This window comes from Enhydra lutris, unplaced genomic scaffold, assembly GCF_002288905.1.
Source record: "Enhydra lutris kenyoni isolate GAN:26980312 unplaced genomic scaffold, ASM228890v2 scaffoldscaffold21, whole genome shotgun sequence".
Classification (NCBI taxonomy): domain Eukaryota; kingdom Metazoa; phylum Chordata; class Mammalia; order Carnivora; family Mustelidae; genus Enhydra; species Enhydra lutris.
The window spans coordinates 19,802,999-19,827,718 of record NW_019154105.1 but is presented as its reverse complement, the minus strand read 5'-3'; positions in this window follow the sequence as shown (position 1 = coordinate 19,827,718).

Here is a 24,720-nt window from a genome sequence, read left to right as displayed (position 1 = left end):
TCAGCCTGCAAGAAGAGCTGGTAATTTAAATGAATCAAAAGTGTGGTGTAACCAATGGTAACAGAAATCTTGTCTTTGTCAACATGGAGATTTTAGCTGCTTTATATTGTTACATATAAATCCAATAGGATGCTAAAGTTAAAATCCTAAGAATTTGTGCATGTACTCATTATCCTATGGATAGCCTATGCTAAGAGAGTTTAAAAAAATCTCAATACATGCCTGCTAAGAAAGTAAAGCTAGAGATGTGTTTATGTTAACTAACCAATTTAGAAGGCTATTTTATTCCAAGTATATTTGGATTGTGTTCAAAGGATAGAAAAACCAGTGATCTCTGATCTGGTAACCCATGTTAGTGGCTAGACCAAGTCTGAGAATATAAGCCATGTGCCCATCTCACTTTCCATTTGCCCTTTCCTGTGTTAGTCCTTGAGAACCTCCGACTTAAAGGCTTTGAGGAAAAGCATGAACAAAAGATATAATCAAATACAGAGAACAGACATTTGCTGCAATTGATGCCTGACAAAGTCATAAACTGTACGTGAACATTGAAGACATATGCTTGCCACAGTAGGAGTAAATAGGCCTGCTACTGTAGAGCCCATGAAGACAGGGATCCTGTGGAGTCTTTTGAAAATTCTATACAGAAAAGGAGGTGTTTGTTGTGTCCAAATACGTGCACTGCTTGATTTTTATTTTTTTAAGTAGAAAACCATCATCTCTACCAGAGTAGACTGTTTATCAATGTTTATCAATGTGCATACTCCAAAGGCACCTTAATCTACTTGAAAATAACATTAAATTTGATGTCATAATATGCTTCAAAAGAGTAACTCTGTACATGGAGAAATTTGCAGTTCAGAAGTCCTAGTTTATGTGACAGGTAGAAAGAATTTAACTGAAGGGTTGGTATGGGGCTGTGCCTGGCTGACAGAGTCCTCCCTGTTATCAGTATGAAGTATAACAAGAGGAAAGAAGAAACAAGTTTCATTGCTAGATGCTAATAAAACTTCAAAGTAAACTTGTAGCTTTTTAAAGCACTGATCCATGGGATTCTAAGCCATTTTTCAAAATGAAAAAAATATCCGAGAGACTCTTCTATACAAAATTTAGAATGATATTCTAACATAATATTTCTATTTATAGTACTAGTGTGTTTTTAAAATACATTTGAAAGAACCAATGAGACATTTTTTTATTACTTATGTATTTTTACAATTCCTGATAATATGATATCTAAAGCCCTTATGGGTAGATGAATGAAAGTAAGCAGCTGTATAACAGGTATTAAAATGACCAATGAATAGCCATATGCTCATTTTGAAAAAAAAAAAAAAAAAAAACAACATTTACTTAGTCTGTTATAGGTCACAGAAATTGATAGCAAGTTCATAGTTAGTTACTTCTCTAACACAGATTCTCAAGAAGACCTTAATGGGAGGATTTTTAGAATTTGCTCCTGTAAGTCATTTTGTAAGAAATCGGTATAGGTACTCTAGCTAAACAAAAAAATCTCCAGAAATTAACTGAAAGTCTATGGTTTAAAAAAAATAATAACAAAATTATTTACATTTAAGAAAGAAAAACAAAGGCTCTCTAGGTGTCTGTAACTATCCTTATCCTCTAATTAAAAATGATTTTATAAAAATAAAAATGTTAATTATAAAAATACTGTTTTCTTCTAGGTAAAGTCATGTTTAGAGCCAATCAACATGCCAAATTCTTAATTTACATAGTCACATTAAATTCTTACAACAATTCTATGACAAAGATACATTCTGTTTTACAGATAGGAAAAATGAGATTAATATCCTTGTTATGACAGCTACTAATTAGCAAAAGCAAAATCAAGAGGTGCTTGATTCCAAAACTTTTTTTTTTTTTAAAGAATTTATTTATTTATTTGACAGAGAGAGATCACAAGTAGGCAGAGAGGCAGGCAGCAGCGGGGGAGGGGGAGCAGGCTCCCCACCGAGCAGAGAGCCCGATATGGGACTCTATCCCAGGACCCTGAGATCAGGACCTGAGCTGAAGGCAGAGGCTTAACCTACTGAGCCACCCAGGTGCCCCAGAAACTTGTTTTTTGTTTCACCATTATAAAAGCCACTTTCCCATTACAGGATTTATTTACTTTACCTGTTCAAGATGCCAGCAAGGTAGGTACTAAGGATGGGAAAAAGTACCCTCTCAGGCTAGCAGAGCTCTAATAAATGAAATCTTTCAAACCTAGAAATCAGACAAGATTTTTTGATTGACACATCAAGTCACTCAATTTTAAAAAAGAATTATTGGTAATATATTGTGTTTCTACATCAATTCAACAATATAAAATTTTTCAGCATAACAAGTATGCTTTATTAAATGCATGGTATTAAAAATTAGAAAAAAATGCATCCATTAATAACTTTATTTTATTAATAAAACTGAAAATAGAAAAGGGGAGTGGTTGGCAGATCAACTGTTTAGTCATTTATTAAGTTATCACAGAATTTTTTCATAGGACAATTATATGCAAAACACTGAATTAAGTTTTCTGCTCTCCATAAAGAAAACTTATCCAGTTGACCCTCCAAAATCATATTATTTCTACATGGCACTTTATTCCAAGTAAAGATACATGGTAAAGAATAATTTGTAATTTGTTTAAAGCAGACTATGGTTGAGGACCAGGACAGGAATGATTTAATGAGAAAATCGCAGAAATGATCAATGGACAGAGAGGAGCATCAGGACGAACTGTGGCCAAGTGAATGACAAGAATAAAATATTTAGCCTGAAAGGTGACAATACTTAAAAAAATACAAGGATATTGGCTAAAAGTGGCTAGAGAAATATTTGGCTTAAAATTTCTTCTATTTAGCAGAAAAATATATTATTATATCCTAATTTTGAAGGCAAAAATTATATATTGCTAGAATTTTACGTTCAATTATGCTGTCATTTGTACAATGAGAACTAAAAATCTCAGAACCAAAAATCTTGCACAGACAGAATCATTTACAAGTATGAGAAACTATCTTGAAAATAGGAGCTTACTAAACTTTTAGAAAATTTACACTGAAGAGATATAATAAAAAGCTTATCTTTATCACTTCAATAATATTTAATTTCACTGTAATCATGGTAAACCCTATAGTAGGAGACAGTATATAAAGATTCGATTTTTTCTGTAAAAAGCTCAGAGAAAATAACACAGTAGCAAGTAATACTTTTAATTGGAGGATTCAATAAGAATAGTTACAGAAAACTAGAACACCCTTCTCTTTGGTTTAAAAAAAGATGCCATATTTTTAAACATTTTTGGAAGAGATTTCTTAGAAAACAAGTAGTTTTATTTTTCTACTTGGTAACAGCCCTGTAGGGTAGACTTAAGATGTGTTGTAGGAAGTAATCTAAGTTTTTTCAGGAATGTTCCCTCTCCCCCCAAAAAGGCTGAATAACTTTGTAAATTCCATAGAAATGTAATTGTATTTCTCTGTTTTACTAAATAAACTATTTGCCTCCTCCTTCCTTCGCCATCCTCCCCCATACTTAAGGGTGTTTCCAGTGATTTGGCAATTTGTTCATAATAGAGAGAATAATATATAATCAAAACTTGATTTCATGCCTGATTTGATTACAGAGTACTGATTAAACTAATGCTAGTGAATTCTCTTTAATTCAGTGATTAGGAGAGGGGTGTTTTCCTATACATCTTTGAGAGACAAATCACCATAAGACAGTCTCCTTGTCCTTATTGATGGGGAGATCTGAATCAGGCATTATCTAATTTTTTTTCATTCTTTTAAATATAAATTTATTAACAGGCTTTTAGGTTTTCCTCAGAAACTGGGACTTCAGGTCCCTGAGCAAATGGAAGCAAAGTGATCTCCTTGTCTCTTGAGTTTAATGACATTTATTGCTTCAGAGTCTTGACAAGTCCCATTATTACATTTCACTTCTTGAAAAGTGGCAGTGTGCAAAGCCTAATACCTGACATAGCATTATATATCTTGTCCAGTAGGTTTACAAGTTAATTCATTAAACCAAATCATTTTCATTAGAACACTGGCTTCATGTGTTACTACCAGCACTAAAATAAATCATTTTATTCTGTCCATTATGGTAAGTGATACATCTGAAACATTTATTAAGTTAAAGTGTTCTCTCAAATTCTCATGTTCAATTACTCTTGTCACCACTCACTGTGCTGATACTTCTCTCAGGAGTCATTACCTATAAGGATAAATTCCAACTCTGTTTCCTGATATTTATGTTCCTTTGCAGTTTGGCCACAGCCTACTCTTCCAGCCTCATCGCCTACGATTCTGTACCCAAATCATTCACAGCAACCAGGCTGCCCTGTTCGCCATCTGAAGATCTGCAGTGGACCCTGAAGTCTGCATAATACTTCTGCCCCCAACCAGAGGCTCCACCTCCTCTTTGTTTAGGCAAACTGTACCCTTCTTTTGGGATCAAATCCAACCCCGCCTCTTTCTACTTCTTATCTGTACCTCTCTTTTGCACATTAAAATACGTTCTGATGAAAGGCGCTTTGCTGCTCTCCTTACTGTGCTGTTCACAGGTATCATATGCTCACATCTCAGGTGACTGACTACTCCTTGAACTTACAGTTTAGTTTTTAGATTGTATAAGGATATAAACTGCTCTGTTACAGTTTTCCCTAATCACCCAACACCTAGCACCAAACACATAGAAAACAGTGTTCACATGAAAAAATGTCTCAGGACTTGCATAGGATATTTTGCCTGGAGTCAGAGGAGGGGTACTCTGTCTTTACCAAAGGAACTCTAGTAAATTAGCTCTAAGTTCCTGCTTTGCATATTGGTGGTCACTCTTCTCATTTCTTTGAATCTACTGAGGAAATGACATGCCTTAGACCATAGATGCTCCCGGTTACATTTTCTCTAATTAGTGAGTAATATTTCCAGGAGAAATGTTATTTATTGAATCTCCAGCATATATGGGGAATTCTATAAATCCACAATCTCTAATTCAACTTTAGCTCTGTGTGTGTTGTATATTCCTTGAGTCTTTTGAACTTCACTTTTTGGGTTCACTAAATAGTACTATTGTACTATCACCAGTACACCTTCAGGCACTACGGTACAAAGTGTTAAATTAGAAAATATTAACAGAAAGCCGTGGTAAACAGCAGAGACTCCACATTTTACTGAATTTAAGATAGCTGAATCCAGCACTCATTTCCTTTTAATATAGTTTTTTTTTTTAAGTTTTTTTTTTTTTTTTTTTGACAGACAGATCATAAGTAGGCAGAGAGGCAGGCAGAGAGACAGGAGGAGGAGGCAGGCTCCCTGCCGAGCAGAGATCCCAATGCGGGACTCGATCCCAGGACCCTGAGATCATGACCTGAGCCGAAGGCAGAGGCTTTAACCCACTGAGCCACCCAGGCGCCCTAGCAGCACTCATTTTCTAAGTGTTGGTGGTGTGGTGGAAGAAAATTTTCACCAAAAATATGTACAACAGTTTTGTTTACTAGCTCTCATTGGCTGAGAAACTAAGACAGGAATAAAATGTATATTAATAGCTTAAACTAACAGATTGGTACACATATATGTATGAATATATTTACACATACATATATGTTAAATGTTTCAGATAAAAATAAAATTATAATAAAATAGTTCCCCCAGGATGCGGAAAAAATAAGTTATGCTTAGATTAAAAATTAAAACCAAAAAAAAATTAAAACCACTAAATATAAGAGTAAATATGTTTGGATAATTAGTTCAGTTATATAAAATGGATGATTCACAACTTCAGTGATTTTCATGAATTTTCAATATAATCATAATAATACTTATTAATTCATTTTACTATTTTAGTATCCAAGGATCCAAAAACTCAATCTTAGACATTATATGCTAACAATATTGAAGAAAAGAGATGTGGATTTAGTAACTATAAAATAATGTTGGCTCCTAATTTTTTAATGTGTGAATTTTGCTAAGCTACAAGCCCTATTTAATCTATCAAACACTAATGTAGGTGTTGCTGTAAAGGTGTTTAATCACAAATGTGATTAAAATCTACAATTAGCTGACTTTGAGTAAAAAAGATTTTCCCAGATAAACTGAATGGGCCTGATTTAATCATTTGAAATGCCTCAAGAGTAGAGCTAAAGCTTCCCTGATAAAGAAGAAATTGCATCTATGGACTGTAGTTCTAGCCTGCCTTTCATGACCCTGCCTGGTGTATTTGGGACTTTCCTAACCAGCTCCCACATTCCTTCAAGCTAATTTCCTGCAATAGACCTGTTTATTTATGACTCCTCCGGTCTATGTCTATAGCTGAAGCTTGACTGACTGAATTATGCACACTCCGTTTGTGTGCATAAATATGTACCTGTGTAGTGTTATACATATTCATGCATTCAGGTGTATTAATAGAATGGGCATATAATCTATTCTCCCTCCGATAGGTGGACATTTTTTTTTTTTTTTTTTTTGTAATCCTGAGGACAAAAGAGTGGCCAGCAGTCAGCTAGGTGAAGGGGCTGGACAGAGTGTCAGGAGCATACGAAACATCCTGTGTAATGGCCTGGAGATCAGTATGAGAAGGCTTCTGCCTAGGAACAAGAGATGGCACGGAGCCAAGTGTGCAGTTGCAGAGGAGCAAGAGACTATGGAACTGCTCAGATCCCACTGAATTAACCCTTCCTGAAAAATTTGTATTTTAACTCAGGTTAATGTGAGTAAATCCTGAATTGGCCCTTTTAGGGTCTGTGACCTTGGTCAAGTCCCTTGGCTTTGGTAGTATCCAGAACTTTATTGGTTTTGCCCTCAGTATTAACTTTCCCTCCAATACTTTTTAAAAATACACAAGGAAGTGGCCTGTTTCTCTAAAGGCCTGCATATAGTAGGTACACCCAGAAAAGCTGGTGGGTTGGTGAATGTCCAAGGCTCTATAGTGAAGGAGGACAGCATCTCTGGCTTATTATTCAACCATGACCACAAAAGCAGGCTTAGACCTGTGCCCAACATCACATACCACGTCATACGGGCAGCTGAGAACACTACAAAGGCAATAATCAGGATGGAAAATTCCCCCTTCCAAGTTCTTGAAAAGCCTATTATTCCCTGGCGCTCAGGTGAAATGGGAGAATTTTGTTTGTATTCTAGGCAAGAGAAGTATGTTGCTTTTCTGGAGGAAGAGTAACAGCTTATGACTAGAGGGATATTTCTTTAGGGTTTTTTTTTTTTTTTGAGATATAATTGACATATAGTATTAGTTTCAAGTATACAGATAATTATTTGATATTTATATATACTGTAAAATGAACACCACAGTAAGTCTAGTTGATATCTATCACCACACTGTTTTTTTTCTTCTTGTGATGAGAACTTTCAAGTTTTAACTTCTAAGACCCACTCTCTTAATTTCGAAATATTTGACACAGTATTATTAACTATAATCACCAAAGTGTACATCACATCCCTTTGATTTATTTATTTTATAATTGGAAATTTGTACCTTTGGTCCTCTTCACCCAATTGCCCACCACCTACTTCCCAGCCCCCCACTCCCTACCCCACCACCCTCCCGCATATGGCAGCTATCATTTTGTTCTTTCTCTATGAGCTGGGTTTTGTTTCGTTTCATCTTATTTTTCAAATTCTACATATAAGTGACACAAAAAGTATTTGTCTTTATCTATCAGACTGATTTCAGTTTGCATAGCGCCCTTGAGGTCCATCCATGTTGTCACAAATGGCAAAATTTCCTTATTTTTATAGCTGAGTAATATTCTATTTTCTTTATCTATTAATCTGTGTTGGACACTTAAGATATTTCCATATCTTGGCTACTATAAATGACGTTTCAATGAACATGGAGCTGAAGATAAATTTTCAAGTTAGTGTTTTTATTTTCTCCCAATAAATATCTAGAAGTGGAATTTCTGGATCATATGGTAGTTCTATTTCTCATAATTTTCTGATGTTCTACATAGTTATTATCATATTAATAAAACTACTGAAAATGGAAGCTTAGTCTCAGTTTGAATTCTCAAAGTAGCACTTTTGGTTACAAGGTCTTAACCGTTCTTTTTATCTCAATAGTCATTTTTCTTTCTGGTTTTATAAATGTACTACCCAGTTGCTGCTCATAGTTGTTGCTCTGTATCCTGTCTTAAACTATAATCGCCCATATGGAAGGGTGCCCACATTCAATTATGATATCTTTCCATAGATCTGTTTTGCTATTGATCTGCTCTCTCTGCATATTCAGCAGGTTATGGGGTGTGGTATATATGTATGTGTGTAGTATTTAATTTTAATTTCACTGTAGTTAACATACAGTGCAATATTCATTTCAGGTGTATAATATAGTGATTCTACAATTCTATGTATTACTAAATGCTCATCATGATAAATATACTCTTCATCTCCTTCACCTATTTCACTCATCATTCTATCCACCTCCCCTCTGGTAAACATCAGTTTGTTCTCTGGGTTAAGAGTCTGTTTAAGGGGGAGGGCACTGATGTGGCTCAGTTGGTTGGGCAGGCAACTCTTAGTTTTGGCTGAGGTCCTGATCTCAGATTGTGGGATTGAGCCCTGTATCAGGCTCCACAATCAGCATGGAGTCTGCTTGAGATTCTCTTTCTCCCTCTCCTTCTGCCCCCTCCCTCATTTGCATGCTCTCTCTCTTTCTCTCTCTCTCTCAAATAAATAAATAAATCTTTTTAAAAAAGAGTCTGTTTTTTGGTTTCTCTTTTTTCCTTTCTTCATTTGTTTTGTTTCTTAAATTCCACATATGAGTAAAATCATAAAGCAATTGTCTCTGAATGACTTATTTCACTTAGCATAATATTCTCTAGCTCTACCCATGTTGTTACAAATAACAAGAGTTCTTCCTTTTTTATGGCTGAGTAATATTTCATTGAATATATACGTCTTTACTCATCTATTGATGGACTCTTGAGCTGCTTCCATAATTTTGCAATTATAAATAATGCTGCAATAAGCATAGGGATTCATATATCTTTTTAAATTAGTATTTTCATATTTTTTGGTAGATACACAGTAGTGGAATTACTAGATCATATGGTAGTTCTATTTTTAATTTTTTAAGGATGCTCCATACCGTTTTACACAGTAGCTGCACCAGTTTGTATTCCCACCAATAGTGTAAATGGGTTCTTTTTTTTTCCACATTCTAACATTTGTTTCTTGTTTTTTTCAATGTTAGTCATTCTGACAGGTATGAGATGATATTTCATTGTAGTTTTGATTTGCTATACCCTGATGATGAGTGATAATGAGCATCTTTTCCTGTGTCTGTTGGCTATCTGTATTTTTTTGGGGAGAAATTTCTGTTATGCCTTCTGCCTATTTTTTAATTGGATTCTTTTTTTTAATTTTGATGTTTTATAAGTTCTTTACATATTATGGATATTACCAGTTTTTTTGGAAATGTCATTTGCAAATATCTTCTCCAGTTTAGTAGGTTGTCTTTTCATTGTGCTGATTGCTTCCTTTACTGTCCAGAAGCTTTTTATTTTGATATATTCCCAATAGTTTTTTTTTTTAAGATTTTATTTATTTATTTGACAGAGATCACAAGTAGGCAGAGAGGCAGGCAGAGAGAGAGAGAGAGAGAGGAGGAAGCAAGCTCCCTGCTGAGCAGAGAGCCCGATATGGGGCTCAATCCCAGGACTCTGGGATCATGACCTGAGCGGAAGGCAGCAGCTTAACCCACTGAGCCACCCAGGCGCCCCGCCCAATAGTTTATTTTTGCTTTTGTTTCCTGCCCTTAGAAGATTTATCTAGAAAAATGTTGCCATAGAGGATATCAGAGAATTTACTGCCTTTTTTATCTTGTTGGACTTTTATGGTTTCAGGTCTCATAGTTAGGTCCTTAATCCATGTTAAGTTTATTTTTCCATATGGTGAAAAAAAGTGGTCTGGTTTCATTTGTTTACACGTAGCTATACAGTTTTAACAACACCATTTGTTAGAGAAACTATCTTTTCTCACTGCATATTCTTGTTTCGTTTGTCAGAGATTAATTGACCGTATACTTCTGGGTTTGTTTCTGAGGTCTCTATTCTGTTCCATTGATCTATGTATCTATTTTTGTGCCAGTACCATTCTGTTTCAACTACCACAGCTTTGTAGTATATCTGGAAATCTGGGATTGTAATACCTCCAGATTTATTCTTCTTTTCAAGATCTCTTTGGCCATTCTAGGCTTTTGTAGTTATATACAAATTATAACATTATTTCTTCTAGCTCTGTGAAAAATGATCTTGGTATTTTGATAGGGATTACATTAAATATGTAGGTTGTTTTAGTAGTATGGGACACTTTAACAATATTTTTTCTTCCAATCCATGGGCATGGAATATCATTCCACTTGCCTGTGATGTCTTCAGTTTTTTTTTTCATTAATGTTTTACAATTTTCAGACTATATGTCTTTCACCTCCTTGGTTACATTTATTCCTAGGTATTTTATTCTTTTTGGTGCAATTGTAAATGGGATTGTTTTCTTAATTTCTCTTTCTGCTACTTCATTATTAGTGTATAGAAATGCAACCCATTTTTGTGTATTAGCTTCTTACCTTGCAACTTTACTGAATTAATATACAAGGTCTGATAATATTTTGGTGGAGGCTTTAGGATTTTCCATGTATATTATCATGTTATCTTGCAAATAATGAAAGTTTTATTTCTTCCTTAACAATTTGGATGTCTTCTATTTATTTTTCTTGTCTGAATGCTGTGGCTAAGACTTCCCGTACTATATTGAATAAAAGTCATAAAAGTGAATATCCTTGTCCTATTCCTGATCTTAGGGGAAAAGTTCGGTTTCTCACCACTGATGTTAGCTATGGGTTTTTCATATATGGCCTTTATTATATTGAGATATGTTCTCTTTAAACCTACTTTGTTGAGAGTTGTTACCAAGTATGGATGTTTTTTTTTTTTTTGTCAAATGCATTTTTCTGCATCTATAGAAATTATCATAATGTTTTTATCCTTTTTTCTGTTGGTGTTATGTATCAGATTGATTGATTTGTGAATATTGAACCACTTTTGCATCCCAGGAATAAATCCCACTTGATTATGGTAAATGATTTTTTAATGTATTGTTGGATCCAGTTTGCTAATATTTTGTTGAGGATTTTTGCATCTGTATTCAGAAGTACAAGAGGCTTGTAGTTCTTTTTTTTTGGTAATGTCTTTACTTGGTTTTGTTACCCAGATAATGCTGCCCTTATAGAATGAATTTGGAAGTTTTCTTTCCTCTTCTGTTTTTGGAGTCGTTCAATAAGAATTGGTATTAACTCTTCTTTAAATGTGTGGTAGAATTCACTCGTGAAACTTCCTCCTGGACTTTTGTTTCTTGGGAGATTTTTTTTTATTACTGATTCAATTACTGATTACTGGTAATTGGTCTGTTCAGATTTTCTATTTCTTTCTGATTCAGTTTTGATAGTTTATATGTTCATAGGAAGGGAAAAAATGTGTATATATATATATATATTTTTTTTTTTTTTTTCCAGTCAAAGGATTCACAAAACAAAAGGATGTGAAGAATAAAGAAAGAGGGGAGCCTAGGTGGCTCAGTGGGTTAAAGCCTCTGCCTTCGGCTCAGGTCATGATCCCAGAGTCCTGGGATTGAGCCCCACATTGGGCACTCTGCTCAGTGGGGAGCCTGCTTCCTCCTCTCTCTTTCTCTGCCTGCCTCTCTGCCTACTTGTGATCTCTGTCTGTCAAATAAATAAATAAATCTAAAAAAAAAAAAAAAGAATAAAGAAAGATGTGTTGTGGCCTCTTCTCTACATTTGTCTTGGACAGTCTTTCTGCAAGACGTAGGGTCATTTCCTTGGTTATTTACACTGACGTAGGTGTTGTCTAGTTGTATCCATGGTATGAGGTGAGCTTAGGATCCTCCTATTCTACCATCATCCCCAGACAGCCCATCATATTTTCTTTTTTTGTCTCTATGTTTTTCTAGAAAAACTATCAGTTGTACTATAAACATCTATCCACCCATTGCCATTTCCAGAATTACAAAAACATTTCTCTGTGCTCACTTCAATTTCCCAATTTTAATCATCCATGAATTTGTAGGAGTTAGTTATCCAAAATAACCTGTCAGTATGTTTTAAGTCCTCAAGTTCATTTCACCTTTAGCAATAATTTCACCAAATATAGTCCATATAATTTGCAAATACGTCTATGATTTAAACACAGATACTCATCTTCTGTCCTGGATATTTAATTGCATATTTAATTCACACTGCAATCATATGACTTAAGAAAGAGATGTAGTTCTACTAAATGGAGTTCTACTAAAATGGAGTTCTACTAAAAACTCCATGTTTTATGTGTTATACCAAGTTATTACACCCAGATGTCTTAATTTTAAGTCAATAACATCGATTTTGGACCACCTAGTGATTCAGCATCTCCCATGTTCCTACAACTTTGCCATCACTGTGGTATCTGAATAGTAGAGAGATATATCTTTGTTTCTTCTTATTTTTAAACTGTTCTGGAAGGAGGTTGTAGGGGAAAACACAGAGAATAAAACTGTTACTGAGTGTAATATGAAATTAAAAATAAATACATATTTTTAAATTTATATTTATATATATTTAATATATTATATATATATATATATTTCAGAATTATCAAATTTCTCTAACTATCAATGGAATAGGACTCTTCTATGAGTTATGCTGCAAAGCCTAAGGCAACATTCTTGATAATTTTTCAAGGAATTGGAGTCAAATACAATTAAAGTATGTAAAGCAATATGAAATGTGCATACCAATTTTCAAGAAGACAGTTTGGCCTTAGAAATATTTTGATGGACTTCAAATCACACAATTCAATTTTACATCTGTCAAGCTATGAAAATCAATTCATATTTTAAAAACATCATCTACAAATTTCTTAAGGGAAGGTATGTCCCAAATCAATTTTGTGATTATTACCTACTTCTCTGTAATCTTTGGATCTATTCTCAGTATTATGTAACTCATGTACATGAAAAATTGCAGTAACTCAAAACAATAAACCTTGTTTTAGGCAATAGTGCTTTGAATGTTTTAAGAAATTTCGTTCTACTATCTAACATAGATTACCATAATTAATGAGGGCTGTGCAATTCATCCATGATATCATAATTTTTATTGTGTCATTCCTGAGAGAGTAGAATTTACATGCACTTTTTGAATTCCTTTATATAAAGAAAAAGTGCATCACATTTTCATAACAAACTGTTTAAGAAAATGTATTTTTTATAAAAATTATTTTCCTTTGTTCAATTTTTTCTTTTGTAAGCAGACAAGTATTATTTTTTGTTTGTTTTGTAAGAATATTATGGAAAAACTCTTGAAAGAAATCTTAAACAGGAATCTGAGGGGTTTTTTTGAAGGCAATAGTTTATAGAGGGAAAATATGTGAGAAGTAAACAAAAAACACAACAAAATCTCTTTAAACCAAAGGACGAAAAAAAAGTATATTATAAAAAATGTATTGTACACGAGTCTTTCATTTTCCAAAGTACTTAAAATGAATCTTTGGTGTCATATTTTCCATAGTTTATAAACTATTTCCTCTATGAAATACAACATTTTGGTTTTGCTTTACTCATTGGTCTTTATCTTCCTCACTGGCTCCTCTTTCTTCCTTCAAAAGAATATACTCTGCAAGCTGAAAACCATTTTCATCACTTCTTTAAAATTTATACTCCTTAACAAGACCATCTTTAAATTTTCAAATTTTCAAATATTGACTTCTATCTTCATATTTCAGACAAACCTTCAAATTAAATTACCCCTAAAGCTTTCTTATAGCATAACATCAAACTCATCCCTGTCCAAAATGTGCTTTTTCTCTCAATTCCTTTATCTGTCTATCTGTTGGGACAAAATTAAACTAATAATATAATGCCTCACTCTTAGTTGGTACCTAGAAAATGTAGAATGAATCCCATCACATTTTTCCTACTACTTACACTGAAAACTCTGATATTTTTTTCATGCCCTGTTCTCTCTCTTCAAAGACTGGAGTTTAACTTATTCCAGTTTTTTCTTGGGAACTTCCTTTTACATTAACTACATGAAAGAATTACTCCAAATGACAACTAAGAAAAATCAATTGTCCTAATATATGTTTTCTCATATACCTAGGGAATATCAACATCAGATTAATCTTCTAAAATATAAATTATAATATAACTTTTTTATTTCTCAATGGTAAAGTAGGGGAAAGGGGATGAATAGTCAGAGCACAGAGTATTTTTAGGGTAGTGAATATACTGTATGATATCATAATGACAGATATGTGTTATGATACATTTGAACAAACCCACAGAATATAAAATACCAAGAGTGAACCCTAAAGTAAACTATGGGCTTTGGGTGATTATGATTTTTTAATGTAGCTTCTTCATCAGTTTTAACAAATGTACCACTCTGGTGGGGATGTTGGAAGTACAGGAGACTAGGCATGGATGGGGCAGGTTATATCTGGTAAATCTCTGTATCGTCCTGTCAATTTTGCTGTGAACCTAAAATTACTGTGAATATTTTAAAAAATTAATAACTTTTAAAGTTATTTTTATTATTTTTTTTCAATGGATAGTCTTCTTGGTTTTCTACCTAATAATCTTAATATTATAAGTCCTGAACAATGTGCTTCCTTTTCTGTGTGCATCTGCTTTTCTTCTCATTGTGTCACCACAATTCTAACCAAATAGATTTTCTTTCCTTCTTTTTTTTTTTTTGTTTGGTCTGTCTCTTTTTTTTATTATTATTCATTATTTTTATTAACATATAATGTATTATTTGCCCCAGGGATACAGGTTTGTGAATCATCAGACTTACACACTTCACAGCACTTACCGTATCACATACCCTCTCTAATGTCCATAACCCAACCACACTCTCCACACCCCCCTCCCCTCAGCAACCCTCAGTTTGTTTTGTAAGATTCTTAACAAACTGATTTTCTGACTGCACTTTGAATTTCTTTTGAAGATTTCATTCCTTTAGGTACATTATGCTTCCTCTTGTTCTAACTAAAAATCTCTCTCCTATGTCCTCATGTATCCAAATCTTACTAATGTTTAAAAGCCCAACATACATATTACTCATTTCAGGAAGGTTTTTCTGAACATACTGCCCTATGGTAGTCTCCCTCACTCCTTGTTAAGGCACTAAAACATGCTGGGCTTTGGTAATAAACAGAACTGGATCTAAATGTTAACTCTGTGTGTTACTGTCTTGTGACCTTGTCACATTTCCTGATTTTTTTTTTAATTTCAGATTCCTTAAGCATTAGAATGGAACAATATATCTGATTCACATCATTTTGTAAAGACTTAACTCTGTATGTACATGTGTGTACATATGTGTGTTTGCATACATATAGTTTCTTGCATATAGACATAAGTGTTCAATAAATTGTACCTACAATTATTTCTAAAGCACTTCTCATCTTTTCTGTTCATTTAATCATCAATTACATATTTAACGGATATAATGTTACATTTATGGATGTTGTCCCAGTTCTCTCCACTTTTCTATGTATGAGTTCAGTATTTTAGTTATTTTCAATACCTCACAACACCAAACAGAGAAGTCACTTAATAAATATCTTTTTACTTAGTGGAATAAAATTTCCTCCTCAACCTCCACCTAGGACCATAAAGTTTTATACATAGTAGCAAATCCTGAGATGTACATCCCTAGATTGTAGACTTAGGGAAACTCAGAAAAAACACCCTTAAAATTGATCTCAAGAATGTTGAAAGAATAATTTCTGATTAAAATATTGCCCCAATGTAGTATAAAAAGCTCTAGCTTGGCGTTAGTATAAAGCTCCCATTCATTGAATAACAGCTCACTGCTTTTGATCAAGTGATATAAATTCTCTTGGCATCCACTTTCTCCTCTACAAAATGGAAATAATATAACACCATTATCACATATAACTTTGAAAAACAATTGAGTAATAATTGTTGATATCAAAGTAATTCATGAAGCTACACTGTACATAAAAATATAAATGCTCTTGGTATCCACTTTCTCCTCTACAAAATGGAAATAATATAACACCATTATTACACAGAACTTTGAAACCCAATTGAGTAATAATTGTTGATATCAAAGTTCATGAAGCTACACTGTACATAAAAAATGTCATCAGTATTTGTGCATTGACCTGAAGAAAATAAGATTTATTTTCATTTGCAGTACTTTGTACCTAGATGTTGATGATTATGGTCTAAAATATAAGGGAATGTTGCAAGCATCTCCTATGGAAGGACACAGGACTTTAGAACTGAGGAGGAAGGGAGATGGCACAAAGTCCTGGATGTCACAAGATGGTGGGAGAAGTCTATAAGAAGTAGATAAAGAAGCGGGGGCGCCTGGGTGGCTCAGTGGGTTAAAGCCTCTGCCTTCGGCTCAGGTCATGATCCCAGAGTCCTGGGATCGAGCCCCACATCGGGCTCTCTGCTCAGCAGGGAGCCTGCTTCCCTCTCTCTCTCTGCCTGCTTCTCTGCCTACTTGTGATCTCTCTCTGTCAAATAAATAAATAAAATCTTAAAAAAAAAGTAGATAAAGAAGGAATAAAAATAGATATGAATGATCACATTGAGATTTAAAAAAAAAAAAAAAGAAAACTAGGACTGGAGAAGTTAGGAAGATAACCCATTAAGGTCATTTAGGTTCTAGACAATCAATAAAGCCTTCAGTTTTAAGAACACCTGGAAGATTTCCAGATGTCCAAAGAATTTCAGGGAAAAGATCTTCCAGATATACAGCTATGCAAATACAGTAACAACTTTTTTAAGGCTAGGAACATAGAAACTTAATATATCAACCCTGGAAATAATGTAGCATTTTGTATTTTAGCCATAAAAGCTGAATATATTATTTATTTGGGTTGAGATCTTACATATTAAGCATTACATAAGTATAAAAGAATTCCTTAAAGTAACATTTATAAAATAAAAGGAAATATTAACAAGTTCTAATAATGTAGCTACTGGACCCAAAACATAGTATGAAGATCAAGAGCAGGTCCTCAAATCTGAAACAATCACTGTTCAGCATTTATTTTAAGAAAGCACTAATGAGGGGTGCCTGGATGGCTCAGTGGGTTAAAGCCTCTGCCTTCAGCTCAGGTCATGATCCCAGGGTCCTGGGATTGAGCCCCGCATCAGGCTCTCTACTCGGCGGGGAGCCTGCTTCCTCCTCTCTCTCTGCCTGCCTCTCTGCATACTTGTGATCTCTGTAAAATAAATAAATAAAATCTTTAAAAAAAAAAAAAGAAAGAAAGCACTAATGAAAATTTGGTGGAAAATAAAGCATGAAACCAAGAACTATTTTATCATGTGTGGGTTTTAATACCCATCAACTAATAGATGTCAAATACTACTAATTTTTTACCTGGAAGAAAAATAGGAATTTTTTTTAAAAACCTGTGAATTTTTTAATATGTTTATTCACCATTGCTCTATTTTTAGATGTATAGAAAACTATTTTATAATTCCCTGAGAATAATTTCTAAGAGTTCCAGCAGTGCTTTTTGTCTTTTTTCCCCATGGCATGGTTCTTGCTTTAAGTAGATTGGATGACTTGACTTTAATTATTCTGACTCTGAATACTCCAAACAGGTTAATCAGAGGCTGAACAAAGTAAGAGGTTATTATGATATGTATATATGCAATGCACACTGTGATTCATCAGAGTTTTCTGGTTGGGTTAACAAATTCCTATGATTGAATAAGAAGTCTGGAAAAGTGTTTCAACAATATACCAAGAAACCAGCTGACCAGCCGCATAAACAACTTATAACATAACAAGGTGGAATGATGCTAAATCAACATTTGACAAGGTTCTGGCAAATACTAGTGTAAGTGATTTTAAATGAAAATTTGAACTGAGGTTGGCTGAGAAGCTAGTTGGGAAAAACTGATATTTTTAGGCATTAAATATCATCTTATATGGAAATCACTTAAAATCAACTAAAGGACATCAAAATGGGAAGGGAGGAGTGTGTTGCAATTTATCCTAGAAATAATAGCAGAAAATGGTAGACATTAAAATATTGAGATGAGGATCACCTGGGGGGCTCAGTCATTAAGTGTCTGCCTTCCGCTCAGGTCATGATTCCAAGGTCCTGGGATTGAGCTGCACATTAGGCTCCCTGCTGAGCAGAAAGCCTGCATTCCCCTTGCTTGTGTTCCTATTCTTGCTATCTCTCTCTCTGTCAAGTAAATAAATAAAATCTTTTAAAAAATAAAATATTGAGGTCACATTTTTTTCAGTAATACCAAAAACTCAAAGAACAGTTTCCATACATTTAATGTAAATGCTAATATTGGTAGAATATTTTATTACCAAAACACATAACTATTTCTACCTTGGCTATGTGTCAAATATCTAAAAATAGTATATAGGAGCACCAGGGTGGCTCAGTTGGTTAAATGTCCAAGTCTTGATTTTGGCTCAGGTCAGGATCTCAGGGTTGTGAGATAGAACACAAGTCAGGCTCCAAGCACAGTGAAGAATCTGTGTTCAGTGCAGAGTCTGCTTGGGATTCTTTCTCTCCCTCTCCCTCTGCCCCTCCCTGGCACTCGCTCACTTGCTGTCTCTCTCACTCTCTAATAAATAAATAAAATCTTTTAAAAAATAACATGTAACTCTTTTTTACATAGAGGAAAGCTGAAAATAATATTGCCCAGTTATGATATCCCACAACTGCTATAAACTTCTCATTTTCCTGAACAGTGTATCCAAATTATATTAGCAGTAGTATAAAATAAGTAACTTTTCGCATCAGACCATAATTTAATTATCTTCCATAATATATCAATAATAGTCTTTGTAGAAATTAAGGTAATGATTTGCCTTTGCATTAATAAGGTGCAGAAATATAATGACTAAAGTTTCAGAATAGTGTGTCCACATTTAGCTATTTTAGTTCCAAATAGTTTGCTAGAATTTTCAAATTCACACCTCAAAATCAAAGGACCACTTAAAAATAACTCAATTAACATCCTATAAGCAAAATTATAATTAGATTTATCAATCAGTTAAATTAAAAACACAAAGAAATTACAGATACTTACAGGTAAATGTTAAAAATATAAACTGAATTTCCATTGCCTCCTTACCAAAGACTTCCAATTGTTTGCTAGTCTAGGATACTAGCTCTATACCTCAATTCATTTATATTTCACCATTTGTCTTAACTAATTATTCTCTCAGTTAATGTCATAGGGTTCATTGCAGGATCAAACATATTTCCACAGCAAGAATCACCATTTCCCATTTTTCATACCATAAATAGATCTGGCTTTTCTAGGTTAACAACTCTGGCTTCCCTCTGCTTTCCCCAGCTCCTTTTTCCCCCTCCTACTTGATTTTCCTTGAACTCATCTGTTAGCACACCTTTATCTCTAGTTCTCTCTTTCTGATGTTACTTCCCTTCCTATTCACATTTCCTTTTCCTACATTCCTTTCATATGTCAAGAATTCTCAACTTCTTTCAGATGTTGTCCTTCTTTACAGCTTGATGGGAGGGCTTTTTGCCCTTTAGGAAACCTCCATTACAACACTTTGAGAAGAAAGATTAGGAATTGCCACCAGGAGGACAATTTTTGCTAAGAATCAAACAAATCTTCTATACTGTTTTCTATTTCTTCAGTTTAAGGTAACTCCCAGTAGAGTAAAAGCCACATATCAAATACCAGCCCCAAGAAACTGCAGAAATTGGGTTCAGTGTGTCTAAGGCATGGAAATTGCTGTTTTACATTTCTCTTCTTTAATCTATTCTTACCTTCAGTTTCCCTTATATTCCTTTTGACAAGGCTTAGGAATGCATTGACACAGGATCATGTACTGTTATCTGTGGGAGGATGTGGGAATGGACAAGATGGTAATGAGAAGAAAGAAAATGCTGATGCATTTAACCTCTGGACAGGGTTAGCTATCTCCTCATTGGTACAAGTGTAGTTGGTGTTCACTGAAACCTTCATCCTCAGGAGCACCTTCTTGGCGACAACAGTAGACTCTTGTGTAAGCTAAATAGTGACATAAGCTAGAATCTCCAGTAGGAAGATTACATATAGAGATCTGAGAATTAATGGAGCAATAAACAGGGTACGGAGAGAGAAAAGGTAAACAAAACAATGAAAGAGGTAAAAATGGCCAAATAACCCAACTGGGTTTTTTTGTTGTTGTTTGTTTGTTTGTTTGTTTCAAGACTGGACTGTCTTCTGACTACTAACACTGTTATCTTGTAAGGATCACTCAGGGAGAGGTAATTCTGCTGTCTATTTGTAAATACAATTTTTTTTAAGTCTCAAATAAAAAGAGTAGGTAAAGATAATAAATCAGGACTTGAAAGAATGTTTCAAGAATGGACAGGAAAAAAATGGGGCATGGTCTCAGCTCCGTTCAGTAATTTACTAGTGTATAAGCTTAAAGAAAGTTAACTCCAGACATTTCAAGTTCTTAAGTATGAAATAAGAATTCTTCATAATCTCAAGTTCTCCACTTATAGAAGAAACTCATTGAGCATATTTAGTAATAATGATAATTCATATTTTATATATAACAGGCACAGTGCTAATACTTGTATATATTATGTCATCTCATAGTCACAACAACCTAACATTGTTTTGAGTTTTATAAATTCTTCCCATTTTATACATAAAGAGACAGAGGAACCAAATAACTTGACCAATATCATATATCTGATAGGTGATATTGCTGCTATTTACAATATTTGTCCAAAGCCCAGCCCCTAAACCACTAGATCAAGTATCTTATTTCTGTCTTCCCAAATATTTCTTCAAAAAGCAGTATTCCTTTGGCAACCAAATAACCTACCACATTATTCCCATGAAATCTAGATGGTTTTACAACGCATTTTGGATATAGATCTGACTTTCATTAAAGCTATTCAATAATTATCTCTTATAGAATTATATTTATATTATATATCCTCAGGGAGTTAGTTATATTTGTATGGATGTGAAGCCCTCGTGGTTGCAGGTGTTTTACCCCCATGACGCTAGACCCTAAATAAAACAGGAAGACCTAAGATGGACAAAGAGTAGTTAGATATTAAAGGTGGCAGCTGTTTTGCCACCATGCCAGTAGATCCCAAGTGGAGTAGGAAAAAGAGCTAAGGTGGGCAAAGAGAAGTTAGATATGAATGACTCTGTGTGAACACTTATGCCAAGTACCATGTGAAGCTGTATTTTTCCCTAGATAGTTGAATCACGTAAGTCAGGCCATTTGGAATATTCTGAATCTTGCAGTAGAAATGGTCATATCTGACATTTCCCTTCCAGATTATAAATAGTAGTTGTAAAATGGTCCCAAACCAGAAACAACAGAGTATCCATGAATAAGAAAGTAGATAAGCAGAATATAGTTTATCCATATCGTGGAACTGACATATACAATAACATACCTGAATATCAACTATTTTGTTACATGGAAAAAGCTGGAAAGAAAAGAGAAAATACTGTAAGAATAAGTTTATGCTCTCAGAAGTGGGAGGTGAATTGAATTTGAAAAGGACAAAAAAGAATGCTTTGAACTGATGGAAAATTTTAATATCTTGTTTTGGGAAGTAGTTTTATGGGAATATCCACTTTCAAACTTATCAATTAAGATTTTTGCATTTTATTTTATATTAATTATTTTTTAATTTCCAAAAGTGATATCCTATTCTGCTATTTATATCACTAATATTTATATCTTCTAGCCAATATGTTAGCTAATAGTCATGTGTGGGCATATAATTTAAAATTAAAATTAAATTAAATATTAATTTCCTTAGTTTCACTAACCATATTTCAAGTGCTCAGTCAACACATATAGCTAGTGGCTACTCTATTGATCAGTGCAGATATAGGACATTCCTGTCATTGCAGAACGTTTGGTTGGGCAGTGTCAATCTAATAGAATGCATTCATTCAGTATTTGAGCAATAACCATTTCTGTTGGTGATAATGATTTCATTGATTCCACTGATACTTCTGACTCCCTTTTATTTTTTCTCTTTTTAAAAAATTTTTCCTCTTTTTTGACAAAATGTCCCATCATTTCCTCCTTCATTTTATTCTTTGCTTACTTCAACTTGACTTCTGTTTCTACTCTCTTCAGAAAAGGTAATCACAGAGGTTACTAGTGAACAACTAATCACAAAATTCAGTCAATCTTTCTTGGACTCACGCCACTGGCAATTTCAGCAGCCTTGAGGAGTCACCCCTTTCCTTTTCAAAACTCTCCTTTCCTTAGTTATCTGTAAGTCCCACCTGCATTTTCTTCTATCTGATTCTTTTGTTTTGTTATTGCTTCTTCCTGCTTCAGCCTTATCTAGACTTGGTTAGAATTCTCTTTACCCCAAAGATACAGATGTAATGAAAAGAAGGGCCACCTATACCCCAATGTTCATAACAGCAATGGCCACAGTCACCAAACTGTGGAAAGAACTAAGATTCCCTTCAACGGATGAATGGATAAGGAAGATGTGGTCCATATATACAATGGAGTATGATGCCTCCATCAGAAAGGATGAATACCCAACTTTTATATCAACATGGATGGGACTGGAAGAGATTATGCTGAGTGAAATAAGTCAAGCAGAGAGAGTTACGTATCATATGGTTTCACTTACTTGTGTAGCATAAGGAATAACATGGAGGACATTGGGAGATGGAGAGGAGAAGCAAGATGGGAGAAATCTGAGGGGGAGACAAACCATGAGAGACTGTGGATTTTGAGAAACAAACTGAGGGTTTTGGAGGGGAGGGGGTTGGGGGTTTGGGTGAGCCTGGTGATGGGTATTATGGAGGGCACGTATTGCATGGAGCACTGGGTGTGGTGCATAAACAATGAATTTTGGAACACTGAAAAGAAATAAAATAACATGGAAAAAGAAAAATAAATAAATAAATAAAATCTTAAAGAAAAAAATTCTCCAATACTCGTTATTATTTCAAGTAATATTTCTGAGCATGAAATGCTTCCTTCAATGAGAACCTTACCCAGCATCATCAATAAATAAAATAGACCCTTCCCAAATCCTCTGGTTGATTAAAAATGAGGTACCCAGAGGACCACACCTTATATCCCCACTCCAACCATTGCCTTGACTGTAAGTCAAGATAACTCTTCTGCTCTCTAATCACAGTTAGCCACAAGCTAATTGACTAATTATTCTCTTATCCAAACTGGTACTTGAGTTTTAACTCTGCCTCCTCAGTTGGACATTCCTTACATCTTTATTAACAAATGCTCTCTAAAATAAGACACATCCTTGAGCAACTTTATAATCCTGCTAAATGCATCCCTATCTGGTTTCCCTTATTTATCCCTTTTTAATAATTTATTCCTACCTATGTCAGTAATAAGCTTATGTACCCTCTTCTTTGATGTCTTCCTTGATCCTGTTGATCAACATTATACTTTCCATTCTCTCAACAATAGTAGAACCTGTTTGGGAACCATATATGGTCACTGAATCATACCATATCTTGATTTGCAATTAAAAGTTACTGTGTAGTTATTTTTTAAAAAGTAGTTAAATGAGCAGCTACCTGTATTATAATGCATAACAAAACGTCAGTTGTTGTCATTATTATGTATATATCTTGTCTTGAAACCTAGACAGTAGGGCCTTTAATAATAGAAAAATGCATCCAATAAATTTAGCATACACCAACAGTGCCTGCCAGGGTTTTATATACATATTATTTATCTGTAGAGCACATACTGATTAAAGATGATACTTTGTTCTACACATTTTGGCAATCAGTAAACTTCAAAGATTTTAATTACAACATATGCAAACGATTTGAATGCAAATAGGAACAATAGAGTATAATCCTCTGCTAGATGAAAGAAGAATATAAAGGAAATCAGCTCTGGATTTTTTAACATCAATGCCTGTTGTTTATTTGATGCTTAACTCCCATGTAAACAATATTTAAAAGAAAACATAAAAGCTCATTGTCAAATCCAACATACTTTCTTGAAACAAAGAGCTGGGACACAATGATACAAGTTGCAGTTCATCGTACAAGCCAAGTGCTCCAAGCAGCCTTTTCTCTCCCCTTTGGCAGATGGTACTCGTTATGATTGCTCTCGAATGAGAGTGGTTTGAAGCAGGCTTGTATTTACAATTATGGTTCTCACATAAGGAGGTTTACTAAGGTTATAAAGCTAATTAGCTCTGTCCACATCTCAATATTTTTTGTTCCTCTAGCCCACAGTCATTTTGGCAATCATGGAGAGAGGACAGCTTTGGGAAATGGTAGAGAAAAATTGAGAATATAGATAAGGCTATTACATGCTATTCTTTTTTAAAATATTAAAAGAATAATCTTAAAAGCACTGCTGTAGTTACAAAAACTGACAGGACATATGACAATCCAAGGCACAATGAGACATGAATATTTCTACATAAGAAGTAAATATGTAAAATCTAGGTTTCAAACCTATGTTTGTCTGTATTTACTGACGCAGCCATAGTTGAAAGGTTTGAGGTGATATATATCCATTGATGGATCCTTAAGCACAGAAAGATGGAGTTCAGTTAGGAATATCTGACTGATGATATATCTCACTAAGGAACCTATTTTTTTGTTTTGTTTTGTTTTTCTCCTAGTTTTTTTTTTTTTCTAAGATTCTATTTATTTATTTGAC